At 36.0% G+C, this 15598-nt stretch overlaps 1 protein-coding gene and 1 long non-coding RNA gene across 2 annotated transcripts in view; both read left to right on the top strand.

Annotated features, from left to right (window-relative positions):
• LOC114285411 (receptor-like protein 7) overlaps positions 1-15598 on the top strand; it is a 306773-nt gene that overhangs the window by 27484 nt on the left and 263691 nt on the right. The gene's annotated exons all lie outside the window — the stretch shown is intronic.
• Positions 8463-9407, top strand: LOC145795207 (uncharacterized). The gene is made up of 2 exons (XR_014335686.1): positions 8463-8729; positions 8830-9407. It is a non-coding gene; the product is annotated as an uncharacterized LOC145795207 (long non-coding RNA).

Below are 15598 nucleotides of genomic sequence, written 5' to 3'. Positions count from 1 at the left end.
TAAATTCAAAATAAAATGAGATACATATTAATTTTTTATTTTTTTGGGATAAAATTCATTTTATCCTTTGTGGTTTAATAAGATACCCTCATTTGGTTTTAGACTAAATTGTAACACCTAACTCTACTAACAAAATTAAAAATTTACTATTTTACCCTCTTGAACCAGTTTGTCAACTCATTACATATACACAAATTTACACAAAGGATTTTACTGAGTTAACTCATTATGTATATATACGTACACAGGTTTACATATACACATTACATAGAATTTCCGTTAATATATATATATATATATGTAGGTTTATTTATACACAATTTTATATACATATATATATGTATATAATCAAATTGGGTATTGATTTGGTTGAATATTGATTAGTCTGACCATAATCGATAGAGTTTGAAGTACAAACTTGTTTATTTGGACAGAAATATTAATGGTGAAGAAGTAAATTATAAAACAATCCAAATTAGATGGGGATAATTGACTATTTTTAAAATATAGGAGATAAAGTGCTTTACTGTTAAACCATAAGGGTTTAATGAATTTTATCTTCTTCTTTTTTTCTTTTTTTCTTTTTGGTGCACGTAGCATTGTTGGAAAAGTTAAGGCCAAGAGAGTTAAATTAAATTTCTTGTCATCTAATTAAGTAGTTAAAAATAAGGTTGCTACTGAGGAAGCTCAAACAGAGCAACATATGTCCAACTTGAATTTTTAAGGATTTGACAATATATTTTTAAAATATAGGTTTATGTAGCAATTTAAAGCCCGAATTAAATTCCAGGCTAGGCCTAGACAAAGATTCCTAGCAACCTAAAACTTGAATTACAAATTTAAATATAAATATATAAAAATATTAAATATACATATAAATTATTACAATTTCAATTTGATTTGCATTAGTTGAATTGTTTTGACTTTCTTTGTTTTTTTTCTTCTTCAAATTACTAGGAAATGGAATTGAGGATTGGAGACTGAAGAAGTGAATGAACTACTACAACATTTGTTTTAAGTTTATGTTTGTGTTAGTAAAATTTTTGTTAAGTCTTGATCGATAGAGATTTAACATCAATTTTAATCAAACAACCAAATAGAAAATCAGACGAATATGTAAAGGTTCTAATGTCTTGAAAGTACAAGGATTTCTTTGGAATAATTAACAATCCAAAGAGTGAAATAAATACAGAATTTTTTTTTATTGTAATCTTTTAAATTTATAATGTTACAAATTGTTAAAAGTTACGGGTAAAAGTTAAAATATTCCTAAAAATAAAAAAAAAATAAATAAAAAAAAGAATGAGAAGTTTGATGACTTCTGAATCTTGTTTCTTTGTTTCAACCTTACCTATTTATAGGCTTGAAACCGTGCTTCTCTTGTAACTGCTGCAAGCAGCCCACTTTCACATCAAGTTATATTCCACTACTTCACTTTGTAAGCAACATCTTCCATAATCACCCACGTTGCCGAGTTCTTTGCCCATCTTGGATTCTTTGCCCACGTCTGCTACACACTGCACAAAAACAGTAACAAGAACAATAACAACAACAACAATAATAATAATAAAATATGCTCATAATTATTTAAAAAGATAATTTTGGTCTGAATCCATAGACTAAAATTGACGGGTCACAATCAATAAGATTAGATTTGGCCATAATTGACAGGCCACAATCAATAAAATTAGATTTGGTCACAATCAACAGGCCACAATTGATAGAAAATAATTTATAGTACAAACAGTTTGTAATGTGAACTTATTGCCTGTTAGTTAGGACTATTGGCCAGTCTAGCAGAGTGATATTTGCTTACAGCAATTCCAACTGGAGGCTTTTCCCAATATAAGCCTTTTTTACATTGTATTTCCAAAACTAGGCCAACTTCTGACGGAATTCCAAAACTAAGCTAAAGCGCCATTACTATTCGCGCTTTTACTGTTAGGAGCGCAAAAGTAGATGAACAGGAAAATCGCTATTACAAATAGTGACTTTGATTAAGAAGTCGCTGTTACGAATAGCGCTTCTAGGGTTAATTTTTTGCCCAAGGAAAACGCTGTTAAGAACAGCGCTTTTTACACAAATTTTTTTTGCCAAAAAAACGCTATTGGTAATAGCGATTTTAACAAAAAAATTTTGCCAGAAAAAACGCTATTTCTAATAGCGATTTCAGTTAAATGAAAACTCTATTTCTAATAGCGATTTCAGTCCTCATATTCCTCATATATACGAAGCCCCCCCCTCATTTGCATACGTTTTTCAGAATACGTTTTTCAAACTTAGGTTTTTCGGCATCTCGCTCTCAGCTCACTCTCCATCTCTCAGGCTCTCCATCTATCAGCCTCTCCATCTCTCACCCTCCTCCATCTCAGCTCGCTCTCGGTCTCTGCTCTCGGTCTCTGCTCTCACTCTTTGTCTCTGCTCTCTCTCTCTCTCCGTGGTATGACATTAACCCTAATTTTATGTATTTAGTTTTTGTGTTTGTAAATGTGTTGTATTTTTCTGTCAATGTTAGGGTTTTACATGTGAATTATTAAATGTGTTAGGGTTTTTATCATTGTGGTTATGAAATTAGGGTTTGGAATTTTTTGAAATCAGGGTTAGGGTTTTTCTGTCAATGTTAGGGTTTTTAAATGTATTTGAATTTTTTGGAATCAGGGTTAGTTTTTGAATTTTTTGGAATTATTAAATGTATTTTTCTGTCAATGTTAGGGTTTTTATCATTGTGGTTATGAAATTGAATATGGTTATGAATGTTTATGCTTTGTCAGTGTGGTTGTGGTGATGAAATTAGGGTTCGATATCAGATTGTTCACATTATTAGGATTGTTCAAATTAGGATGTCATTTTAGGGTTCACATTATTAAGGGTTGTAATGCTTTTGAATTTTTATGCTTTTGAATCATAAATCGGGTTTGGAATTTTTTTAATTTTTTGAATTTTTTAAATAAATCATAAATATGAGAATTGAGAATTGAGAATTGAGAATTGAAATTTGGAATGATGAAATTCGTAAATCATCAATTCATATAATTGATAATTGTTAATGTCATATTATGAAATTCATATAATTGAAATTGAGAATTGAGAATTGAGAATTGAAATTTGGAATGATGAAATTCGTAAATCATCAATTCATATAATTGATAATTGTTAATGTCATATTATGAAATTCATATAATTGAGAATTGAGAATTGAGAATTGAAATGACGAAATGTTTATATTTTTAAATTTGAAATCAGGAATTAGAATTTTGAAATTATGCTTGTGAATCAAAATGTCTATATTTTGAATATTGAATAAACCAACGTACATTTGCTGAATTGGAAATTGTTTTTTTTTTGCTTGTGAAGAGGAATTAAAAGGAAATTAGGGTTTTAAAAGTAATTTTTTTTAATTAAGAATTGCAATTAAAAAATCCGAAATTCATATAATTGATAATTGTTAATGTCATATTATGAAATTCATGTATTTGAGAATTGTTGATTTGAAATTATGAAATGTGTATATTTTGAAATTTGAAATTTGAAATCAGAAAATGGAATTTTGAAATGATGCTTGTGAGTTTTTTTTTTTTTTTTTGCTTGTTAACAGGAATTAAAAGGAAATTAGGGTTTCAAATTATGGTTTTAAAAGTAATTTTGTTTAATTAAGAATAAAAATAGTAAAAATTGTAATTCATATAATTCGTAATTGTTAATGTCATATTACGAAATTCATGTAATTGAGAATTGTTGAATTGGAATTATGAAATGTCTATATTTTGAAATTTGAAATCAGAAATTGGAATTTTGAAATTATGCTTGTGAATCAAAATGTCTACATTTTTTGAATCAAATTATGGTTCAGAAATTGTTAATGTCTAATTTCTACAAAATATAATTATTAAACAAAAAAATATTTAATTTTGAATGTATCATGTATTAAAAAAATATTTAATTTTCTCTCCATGAAAAGATCATGTTCTCTCAAATAAAAGATCATGTTCTCTGAAATATTTAATTTTGACTCTATTTGATTAAAAAGAAATATTTTTATTGGTTTCTCAAAATATTTAATTTTGACTCTATTTTATTAAAAAGAAATATTTTTATTGGTTTATCAAAATATTTAATTTTGACTCTATTTTATTGAAAAGAAATATTTTTATTGGTTTCTCAAAATATTTAAATTTGACTCTATTTGATTTAAAAAAAAAAATTTGGTTTAATTTCGTTTGGTTTATTTCACTATATTTGGGGTCAGGCAGCTAAAATATGATTAAAACATTTAATGAGCTGAATTTGTAATACATATAATAGTATTCTAGTACAAATTAAAATTTTCTGAGAAAACTGAAGAAAATTTGAAAAAGTTTTTGAAATGGGTATTGAACGAACTGACTTATCACCTTTTTCACTTTGTGATTGTCCACTACCATTGAAAAGGAAAATCTAAACATTATGTTTTAATAATGTTTATTCATGTTTGTATAATATATGCATGAAAAGAGTAATAAATTTAGAGTAGTTACAATATATGCATGAAAAGAGTAATAAATTATTTTAATTAATAGTCCATAGCAATTTCGTACGTAAGAAGGGAAAAAAAAAATTGGCACTTTGATGGGTAAGCATGTGTTTTGTAATACCAAATAATTGGTACGGATGACCCGATAGATTCACATGGATAACTATCCAAAATGTAGTCCATACATTTAACCACCAACTTCAATTTAATTATCTCTAATTTTTGGCCATTATAAATTATCTCTGTAATTATTTTTTTGTTTTTGTATGTGTAAGAAAAAAAAGGAGTAAATAAATTTAATTTTTTTCTTACTTTTCAGAACGATCCAAAATGATCCAAAATCAGGTTTTCTTACTTTTCAGAACGATCCAAAATGATCCAAAATGATCCAACATGGAAACACTTCAAATAATTTTTCAGTTTCTAGCATCAAAGGATTCAATCACATCATCACTTCTTGTTCTCTCCATTTGCTATAGGTAAATAGAGCACTAATAAACATAGGCAAATAGCTCGTTTATAGTTTTGACAATGCTCAATTTCATTTCATGTCTAATTGTTTCAGACATGTCGTATAATTTCACATACACTAACACATGCTGATGTAATGCCCCTAATTCTTTCTAGGACATCTTGTAGCTTATATGGACTCATGTGTACGGTATAACTCGTGCTCTGATACCACTCTATCACGACCCAAACCCGCTACTATAGGTATGACCGGCCAGTAATCCTAAGATTACCGAAGGCCACTTAAATAGATTTACAAAATTAGGGGTTGGCGGAAGCAAATATCATAATTATTCTGTCCATAGAGGTGTGCAGACATATATGCATGAAAAGAGTAATAAATTATTTTAATTAATAGTCCATAGCAATTTCGTACGTAAGAAGGGAAAAAAAAAATTGGCACTTTGATGGGTAAGCATGTGTTTTGTAATACCAAATAATTGGTACGGATGGCCCGATAGATTCACATGGATAACTATCCAAAATGTAGTCCATACATTTAACCACCAACTTCAATTTAATTATCTCTAATTTTTGGCCATTATAAATTATCTCTGTAATTATTTTTTTGTTTTTGTATGTGTAAGAAAAAAAAGGAGTAAATAAATTTAATTTTTTTCTTACTTTTCAGAACAATCCAAAATGATCCAAAATCAGTTTGTTGTTTTAATTTTATAAGAAAGCCTCTATGCCCTCTACAAAATGGACGAGGGTTACTAGTTCACATAGGAAATAACTTTGTCATTAAGGTCCGTAATGGCACAAGTTGGAGCAAATCAAATTAACTTATATTTTCCATAAATCTGAATAATTACATCACCAGGTTAAAAAAATCTCTCTCAATGTTTGCACCCTGTATTTTATATTGTCCAAATCAATCGCGTCACCCTCTACTAAATATCTCTCAACCTATTTTATTTTTCGCTACTAATTCGAAAGAATTAAGACAACAAGTATACTTCTTGTTATGTGTTTTTTAGATTAAGACAATAGAGCAATGACAACAAAGAACATTCACGTTGAAAAGATAAGAGTCTTCACATAGGAAGTAAATGAGACACAATCTATAACTCCACGTATAGATGAAATCTCAGCTGTTCTGTTATACGAATAAAAATAAGTGAAAAAAATGAGAAAATAAACAGTAATAATCAAGTTGAGACACAAATATATAGTTGACAAAATACAAATTGAATTAATGTTTCACCTCTACAGTTCCTTCAACCCTGGAAAATATAAATTGATAAAAAATTAGAGGGTTGCTTTTATTTGTGGCTTCTGCAAATTTTAATGTTTATTTTACAAGTACAATTCGATATATGTATATTGTTGATATTTTAATATTTATTGTTTCATTGAAGCAAGTATATGGCAACTGTTCCAATTATCTTTTACTGGGGGGGAAACATAATTCGGGATCCCGATGAAGGTGTGTCATATGATGCTGAGCCGAAAGGGATATATATGGTGCAACTTGGCACCACACTTGGCAATTTGGAGGAGATGTTTATGTCCAAGGTCGCAAGTTACGGGGAAACAGTCCGATTGATCTTCAAATGTAGATATCCTTATCGCCAGTGGCAAGCAACCAGCAAATACAAAATATTACCGATAAATGACGATGAGGCGTTGAACACCGTTTTAAGTATCGGTGGAAATTTCGAACCACCAAATTGTTTGGAAGTGTACATTCAGAAAGAGGTTGTACAGAATCTTCCGAATATAACACAGATGGATTCGCATCCGTTCACTACATTGCTGACACATGGGGTTGACACGACAGCATTTCAGTCTCCTATGTATGAATCAAATGAATGTTATGCAGCTGGCTACACACAACAGACATTTCATGGCCATGGTGGAGAATCAAGTTCACATGGTGGATACGAGACTGAATTTCACAATAACACCCAAGATGTGCCCACCTATAGCCATCATACGACTCCAGTTGAAGTTGCTGGTAATATGGCTGAAACGGTTAATTTTGTGCAGTTTGCTGACAGTGACATGTACGGTCCTGATGTCGCCCTAGACAATGATGAGAATGAAATGTGTGATGAAGAAAATTTATTGGGCGGATCAGATGATGATGATGATGAAGAAGATGATGTCGACGCTCCCGTTGATATTCAGAATGCCCCCATTCCACCTAGACCTGAAATCCCTTTCTTTGAAAACATTCACATGGGTGGTGATTTTGACATTAGTAGCCGCGATGTCGTTCCCCGTAACCGAATCTGGAATGCTGAAAATCCAGAGTTGGACAAAGGGATGGTTTTCGTTGATAAAAAGCAACTCGTACATGCTGTGAAATTGTACCATGCAACAAATAATCGAGAGTATAAAGTCGTAACCGCCAAGCGAGACGTTTGGGTGTGTGCTTGCAAGCACGACTGTAGATGGTGGTTGTGTGCATCTCTTAGTAAGAGACATGGGCTTTTTGAAATAAAGCAGTATAGGGGTCCTCACCATTGTTTATACCCACGAACGAACAGGGACCACACAAATATTAGCTCCAGTTACATTGCTTCTCATCTTTTGGGACAAGTTGCGGTGAGTATACAAAATAAATGTTTACATTTATATACACATTGTTTATTTAAAGTGTTCACACCAAAATTGTGTCTTTAAAGTGTTCACACCAAAATAATCTGACTCATAGGTATTGTTGTATGCAGAACGAACCTGATATGCCCATTAAGAATGTCATCGAAGACATAAAAAAGTCCATGAACTATACTATACATTACAAGAAGGCGTGGCATGCAAGGGCAAAGGCAATTAGAATGGTATTCGGAGATTGGGATGAATCATATATGATGTTGCCTAAATTCATGTATGCATTACAAACATCTAATCCTGGCACCATCGTGCAATGGAAGCATAGATATACCGGAAATACAACCATTATGCCCGTCTTCCACTTTGTTTTTTGGTCTTTCAAACCCGTCATCGATGGATTCAGACATTGTAGGCCTGTTATAACCATAGATGGTACATTCTTATACGGGAAATACACTGGTGTGTTACTTGTAGCAACGATTGTCACCGCCAATGGCAAAGTACTACCGCTTGCATTTGCTGTTGTCGACAAGGAGAGTTTGGAGTCTTGGTCGTTCTTCATTTCAAATATCAAGGAACATATTGTCATGGACCGACAGGGAGTGACTTTGATAGCCGATCGAGCTGAGAGTATTTTAGCTGCTGTGAGGCGGCATTGGTTGAATCCCTCGCTCCAATTTGTTGGATATCATCGGCACTGCCTTCGACATGTTTGTAGTAACTTTAACACTACGTTCAGAAATAAGGAGCTGAAACAACTTCAATGGAAAGCAGGAAGTGCTCATCAACGACAAAAGTGTAATGGTTACTTACAACAAATACAGGCTATTGACCAAGAAGCCATCACTTGGGTTTACAAGATGAATCCTGAGGAGTGGGCCCTTTCATATGACGGTGGACATCGCTGGGGGGTATTGACTAGCAATGATGCAGAGTGCTTCAATAGCGTCTTGAAAGGTGCAAGGAACTTACCTATCTCAGCTATGGTTGAATTTACATTTCGGCGGCTTGTAAAATATTTTGACGAGATGGGAGCCCAAGCTGAACTAGATGTACGAAATGAGTTCCAATACCCTAGACAGATGCAAAAAACTATTGAGGATGGCATCGCAAGGGCAAATACTTTCAAGTTGATATCATATGACAGGTTAGTTTGTAATATAAATTAAATTATTGTTATTATGTTGTCAATTTAACTACACCCAAAAACATGAACTTCATTAGTTTCTATTACAATTTTTTTATAGGCCACGCCGCGTGTTTGAGGTGCAAACATCTTTTCGCCATGGACGAGGTCGCAATACACAAATTGTGCGGATGAATCAACCCACGTGCAGTTGTGGGAAATATGAGATACGACACTATCCATGTTCTCATATGCTCGCTGTAATGTCTGAATGCGGTGACAATCCATTCGAGTACGTTGATCTAGTATATAGGCTTCCTGTATACATGAGGGTTTGGGAAACTAAATTCAATCCAATACCGCATCAAGATTATTGGGCTGATCCGCAGTGGACTTTAATGCCTAATGTACTGCGTCTGCGACAAGTGAAACGGGGTCGTGCATCTATGTCTCGTATTCCGAATGAGATGGACATATCAGATAGGCGTTTGACCGCTCGTTGCAGTGAGTGCCAGCAGACAGGTCATGACAGGCGAACATGTCCGGCGCGACTTGGTCGATGAAGACTATGTAATACTTACATATTGTAATAGATCTTTTTGTAATTCTTTATTTGTAATAGATCATTTTCTTTTCTTTTGTAATTCATTATTTGTAAACGGGGTCATACATTTAATAGAACATTTTTTATTTGTAATAGATCATTTCTGTTGTTTAATTCTTTATATATTGTAATTGTTTTATTTGCTTGACAAAATTTACAACTATCATAGTTTTTATTCTCTACTTCATTCAAAATGTTTATTACAGAATTTTATTTAAAATCACATAGTTCTTCTTTCATTTTAAGATTTTAATATTTCGACTAATTCAAGCATTTTGTACATTTAGAATTTATGAATTACATGTACGTAATTTACAAATTTTTTACTTTATTGCAAAACAAAAATTACAAAATCAATAATGAAGTTGTCGAATATGCCATAAATGTAACGAATTTTGTCAAATATGTCAAAATCAATAATGAGGTTATGTCAAATATGCCAAAATCAATAATGAAGTTTTGAAAAAAAAATGATCATTCCATTTTGTTTGTAAATATTGACATACAAAAACTATCCACATGTTATTGGTCATTATTAAGCTTATGTAACTGAGATCGTAAAATGACTTTGTAAAAGATTTTTATATTAGTCCGAAGCATAGATAACGATAGGTTATGTTGAATTGCTTATCATATTTAATGGCACATAATATGCAAAATTTTGATTTTAGTTAATTGCTTCCATGTTAATGGCACACAAATTTATACTTTTAAAATAATCGACCACATTTATTTTCCAAGTCGTCATGTACATAATAATTTGAGCTTAATTGATATAGTTAAATTACATGCTCACCAATACAGTTTTTCAAAATGTATTTGTTTTTCAACTGTACAGGCTTCATGGCACATCTACCTGATGAGGTCCCCCTTTTGAGTCATCCACATCGGGCTGACAGTATATGGGAGGACCCGGTATGCAATAACGTTTGTTGGACTTTACGCGTACAATGAAAATACACTGCATTTTGTTTTTCATTCCCTTGATAATGCTATAATTTAAAATACTCATTCTGTTATGCAGGACCAGTCACGCACCGTGGTGGCATGCCGACGGGGAGATTCCGGCCTGTGGGATCGTCCATTGGACCATAGAGTCTTGCAGTGTCTACTACGCGCGGGATTCTATGGTGTATATCGTATAGGCCATATCAGACTGGACCACCCACTCATTACTGCTCTCGTCGAGAGATGGCGCACAGAGACTCATACATTTCATTTCCCGACCGGTGAGGCCACCGTCACATTGCAGGACGTATCTGTCCTATACGGTCTACGGATTGATGGGCGAGCAGTTACTGGACTTGACCCATCATTGACGACGGAGCAGTGGATAGCGCTATGTGCTGAGCTATTGGGAGTAGCACCTACACCTGCAGACTTACAGGCAGGTAGAGTGAGGATGAGGTGGCTGTCGGAGCATTTTCAGGGCGATTTTCCAGATGATGCTGCAGATGAGTTAGTACAGCAGCATGCGCGAGCATATATTTTGTGGCTTATTGGGGGGGGGTACTTCTCCCTGATAAGTCACAGAACCTGCTCAAGCTGATGTATTTGCCACTATTGAGAGACATTGACGTCATCGGCCAGTACAGCTGGGGCGCCGCGGCTTTGGCATGCTTGTATAGGATGTTATGTCGAGCCACTCAGGTGGGTGTGACTCAGATCGGAGGACCCCTTGTCTTGCTACAGGTTAGTAAGAATTTTATTACATGCCAATTCATATTGTATGGCATATATCAGTATTGTAATTGCGTTCAAACTATTGCAGATTTGGGTGTGGGAGAGATTGATTCGCATTGCCCCCTCCTGGTGAGGTTCCCATCGGGCAGGGAGACATGCAGATGCCGGCCGGACCTCGAGGTAGCCGGTGGAGGGTTGACATGAGCCACGAGGTCGTATCGACCCACGTAGTGGTCGTGTATAAAGACCAGCTTGACCGGATGATAGACGGCGAGGTATCAAATTTAAATACCTAAATTTTAATTGTCATATGGACTGTATATGTTTATGAGCGATTTTTAATAGACTTGTCGTTATTGTAGTTTATCTGGCAGCCTTATGCTGATGTCCTCCACACGCTCCCAGACTACTGCCGCCTAGGTGAGGATATATGGATGGCGAGAGTACCACTCATTTGTTTTGACGTGGTTGAGTGGCATCTCCCTGATCGTGTCCTCCGACAGTTTGGTCGGGTCCAGGCCGTGCCGGATCGGTGTGACACCGAGTGGCGATTGCATGCGACGGATAGACGTGGCCGAGCCAGCACTGACTGGAGTCAGCATCATATGCGATACATACAGTTGTGGGATGCCCGTCACGACACTATTGTACAGGCTGACTGGAGCGATGGGGTCCTCCCCTCTCACGACCCTTACATGTTGTGGTATCGGCGACATACACACCTACTTTTCGGTAATCCGAGCCACCTGTCCGAGGCCGGATATCAGGGAGTTGGGCCTTCTCTTGAGGCATTGGTGAGTATCGTACTATATCTCCGATAATTGTTAATATCATAATTGATTATTTTCAGTCAACTATAGCCTAATATATCTGATTTTTTTTCCAGGTGGTTCGAGCTGGGAGGTCATATCACTTGGCTGAGGACGCCATTTTCAGACGTGATGGACAGCTTGGTCTGCAGGCCCTTGTAGAGATCAGAGAGTTATTGTACGAGGGGATCCAGCATGCCCATCGGGTTGATCGTCTGCATTTTGGGGACTACGGTGTACACAGTGCAGCAGCTGCTCCAGACACATTAGTCTCGTCCACGTCAGTGCCTCCCAGTTCAGCGCCAGCCACAGCAGGTCCTTCGACTTCAGTCACCCCACCACATGATACCCCATACATTTCTCCATATTCCCCACACGTACATCTTACCCAGCATGCTGACCCTGACCCTGATTGGTCACCGCCCCGCTTCATGCATGATGTTATTACCCCACCCACCCAGTTACAGCTTACTTTTCTGGGGAGTACTTCGACCGCGCCCCGGTTCATGCATGATGTTGCTACCCCACCCACCCAGTTACCACCTGCTTTTATGGGGACTACTTCGACCGCACCCAGGAGTACACATGATGCAGTTCTCACTGACATCTCCCACATTGATGATGAGGCCCATATTGAGCCCCCCCAGAGCGCGAGGGAGAGGTTCTGGTCGTGGGGGACGTCGCGGCCGAGGTCAGGGTGCGGGCAGAGGCAGAGGTCGGGGTCCAGCTGCAGATCGTGATACAGTTGCACCAGACGAGGGAGTGGGAGTTTCACAGCTCACAGCAGTATCTGATCTACAGGCACAGCCAGGATCAGGGGCATCAGATGCAGGAGAGGAGGGGTCACACTCACACTCACAGGCTCCACAGGCAGTCAGTGGAGGGCCGCATGCAGGGGAGAGAGTGCCAGATATTCAGAGAGTCTACCGTAGGAGACCGAGGAGGGAGATCCACGGTCGGGGTTGTGGGACTGGGGGCAAGTTAGGGCATTAGCGGTTGCGATATGGACTATATAGGTTTTTTTTTTTTTCTTTTTTTTGTTTGTATGTGTCAAACTTGTACAGCTGATGTAAGTGTCATACTTATTTATTCGCAATTATAATTTCATAATTTTTTATTCTTATTTATATTGATGAATCACACAAATCTGTTTCACATCTCTACCCCTCTCTCATTATCCGTAATTTAGGAGAACATAAATTACAAACGCGTTTGGTTTGAACAAAACGTGTAAAGAAGCTAAAAAAAATAAGTTTGTTCAAGGCTAAAAATAATTGAAATATCTCGCTTCATTGATAAGTCATGGATAAGCATTACAAATTGCATGCATTACAGAAATGCCCTGGGCGTTCATCCAAACAATTTCATTCATTATCATCATCATCTGACATCTCAATATCAGATTCATACATAACATCCATGCTCCAGGCGTAGTACTGGTGTGCATTATCCATTAACCCATCTTCGGCACGCTCATTTGCGGTCTTCATTAGTCCGGACCTTTGCAAACGTTGGGTCATGCGATTAACCTCGTCGCGGATACGATGCAATGCCCTTTGCAACAACTGTGGAGTGTCAGTTGGCATACGCATGGCTAACCGGCGAGGAAATTTAAGATTAACTTCACGGCATAGCTCAACGGACGTTTGCTCGAGTTTTGCGAAATTTCCACTCAGCTCTCATGGTATTGACGGTGGCACGTGAGTAACGCAAATTTGGATTTAATGGGTATTGAAATTCATCTCCATCTGCAACCCAATAGCGACCCATTGCTGAATATAGATCAACCACCGTATATGTCATGATGATATCGCTAGAAATAGCTGTAAAACTTTTGTTGTGGTATGCTACGATATTTATACCATATATACACATGGTAGCTGTATGTATGCAATTTCCTGTTCGATCACATGCATGCCACTGACCTTATCCAGTGCATTCGGCTATCAGGACTCGACTTTGTGCAGTCATGAACGAATCAACGGCCTGTAGCATCGGCTATTGTGCCGCAGATGCAGTGATGCCTGTGACTTTGTGCATAATTCCAATGGGCACAGTAGGTAGGAGGTATGTGACTTTGTGCAGCGATGCAGGGATGCATCTGACTTTGTGCAGTGATACAGTGATGCATGTGACTTTGTGCATCACTGCATCACTGCATGTGACTTTGTGCAGTGATGCAATGCTGCATGTCACTTTATGCAGTGATGCAGTAATGCATGTGACTTTCTGACTTTGCCATGCTTGTATACGTTGTGACTTTTTTCTTGACATTACGTGATGCATGTGACTTTTGCAGTGCAACTTACATGCTTTGTTTTTTCCGCACATTTCAGAATTCATCTAAGTCACATTATTACGACTGTGAAAAGAAGCAGAAAATGCTATTATGTTGGTAAAAAAATATGATGGACGGTTGTGTAATGACAATAAAAATCGGATGACTGTGAAGTTCATTAACTGAAAATAAGATAAAATATAGGCACCAAAGTTCCAATCGTGTTTACCTAGCAGGTGACCATTTTATTATGTTGGTGAGAAAAACAATGATAGTTTATGAACAATATTACTTTAATACAAAGAAAATTTCATTTTTCGATTTCATTTATAATTTCTCGAAAACACCTATACGTACTGAAATCGTCAATTCCAAGTGAGTACTTATTGTATTACAAAAGTAAGCATGACAAAATAGTTTCATGTGCCGATGTGACAACTCACTGCATTTTGTTTTATTTGACAACGCACTGCTCGAATATGAAGGGATTGCATTGTGATTCTATGGCCTACAATTATTATTTTATCTTACAACCACGTCCGTGACTACATCACAGGTACACAAAGTCACGGGTAATCAAAATTACATGAAATGAATAACATCAAATAATATCACGTGTATCACTTATTCCATAGTGCCCTAGCACCACTATGATGTCTATAAATACCCCAATATGATGTTTGTTGAAGTCATAACAATAGTAATATATATACAATTACTATTATTATTATTTTTTTTAATTTTATTAACAATGTCTTCAAGAGGTGCAGGAAGTTCACGCCGGCAAAGAAATCCGAAAGTGTGGCTGCTACCTCCATTTATGTATGACTACAAGAGCGAAAAGTACTCGAGTCCGAAGGATTATTATGCTGGTATCCGAGCAGAATGGGCGTTCAGGGTAACGGAGCAAGAAGGATTGTATAATGATCTACGTAACTTTGGGGCACCGGTACCTCATCGTCGTTCATTGACCATGGCTAGACGAAATGTGAGTGACTATGAAAAAGTAGTTAGCAGAATTAAGAAGGAGAACAACAGGATGTTGATGCGGATATGTCGACATTTCATGCTTCAGCTAGCCACTGAAATGGCAGAAGCAAGCAACAGAGATTTGACAATGGTTGAGCGAAATAATGTCTTCAACAATGAAAAATATCTCTCTGACTACTACATGTCAGATGAGGAATAAGAAATCAAACACCGTTATCTTTCATATGTTCGTTCCTGGAGTGTAAGACAATGTTGTTGTTGGTGTAACGTACGGATGTATTTCAAGTATTTTTGTTATGAACCTGAAGTTTATGAAATAACTACATTTATAAGTACACATTTATGAGTTCATGACTTTCTTTATTGAATTGCAATTTGTTAATGAATGTTCTGGATTAATGAATGGATTAATGTATGTTCAATTATGTGAATACTTAAAACACATAAAATAGATCAGGCAACTCGGAGAAAAGGTTCCCTTAACTGGGGCTGCTGAAATAGGGATGAAATTACAACGAATTTCAAT

Source organism: Camellia sinensis, chromosome 7, assembly GCF_055761805.1.
Source record: "Camellia sinensis isolate YWXY chromosome 7, ASM5576180v1, whole genome shotgun sequence".
NCBI lineage: Eukaryota > Viridiplantae > Streptophyta > Magnoliopsida > Ericales > Theaceae > Camellia > Camellia sinensis.
This window is presented reverse-complemented; position numbering and strand designations above follow the sequence as displayed.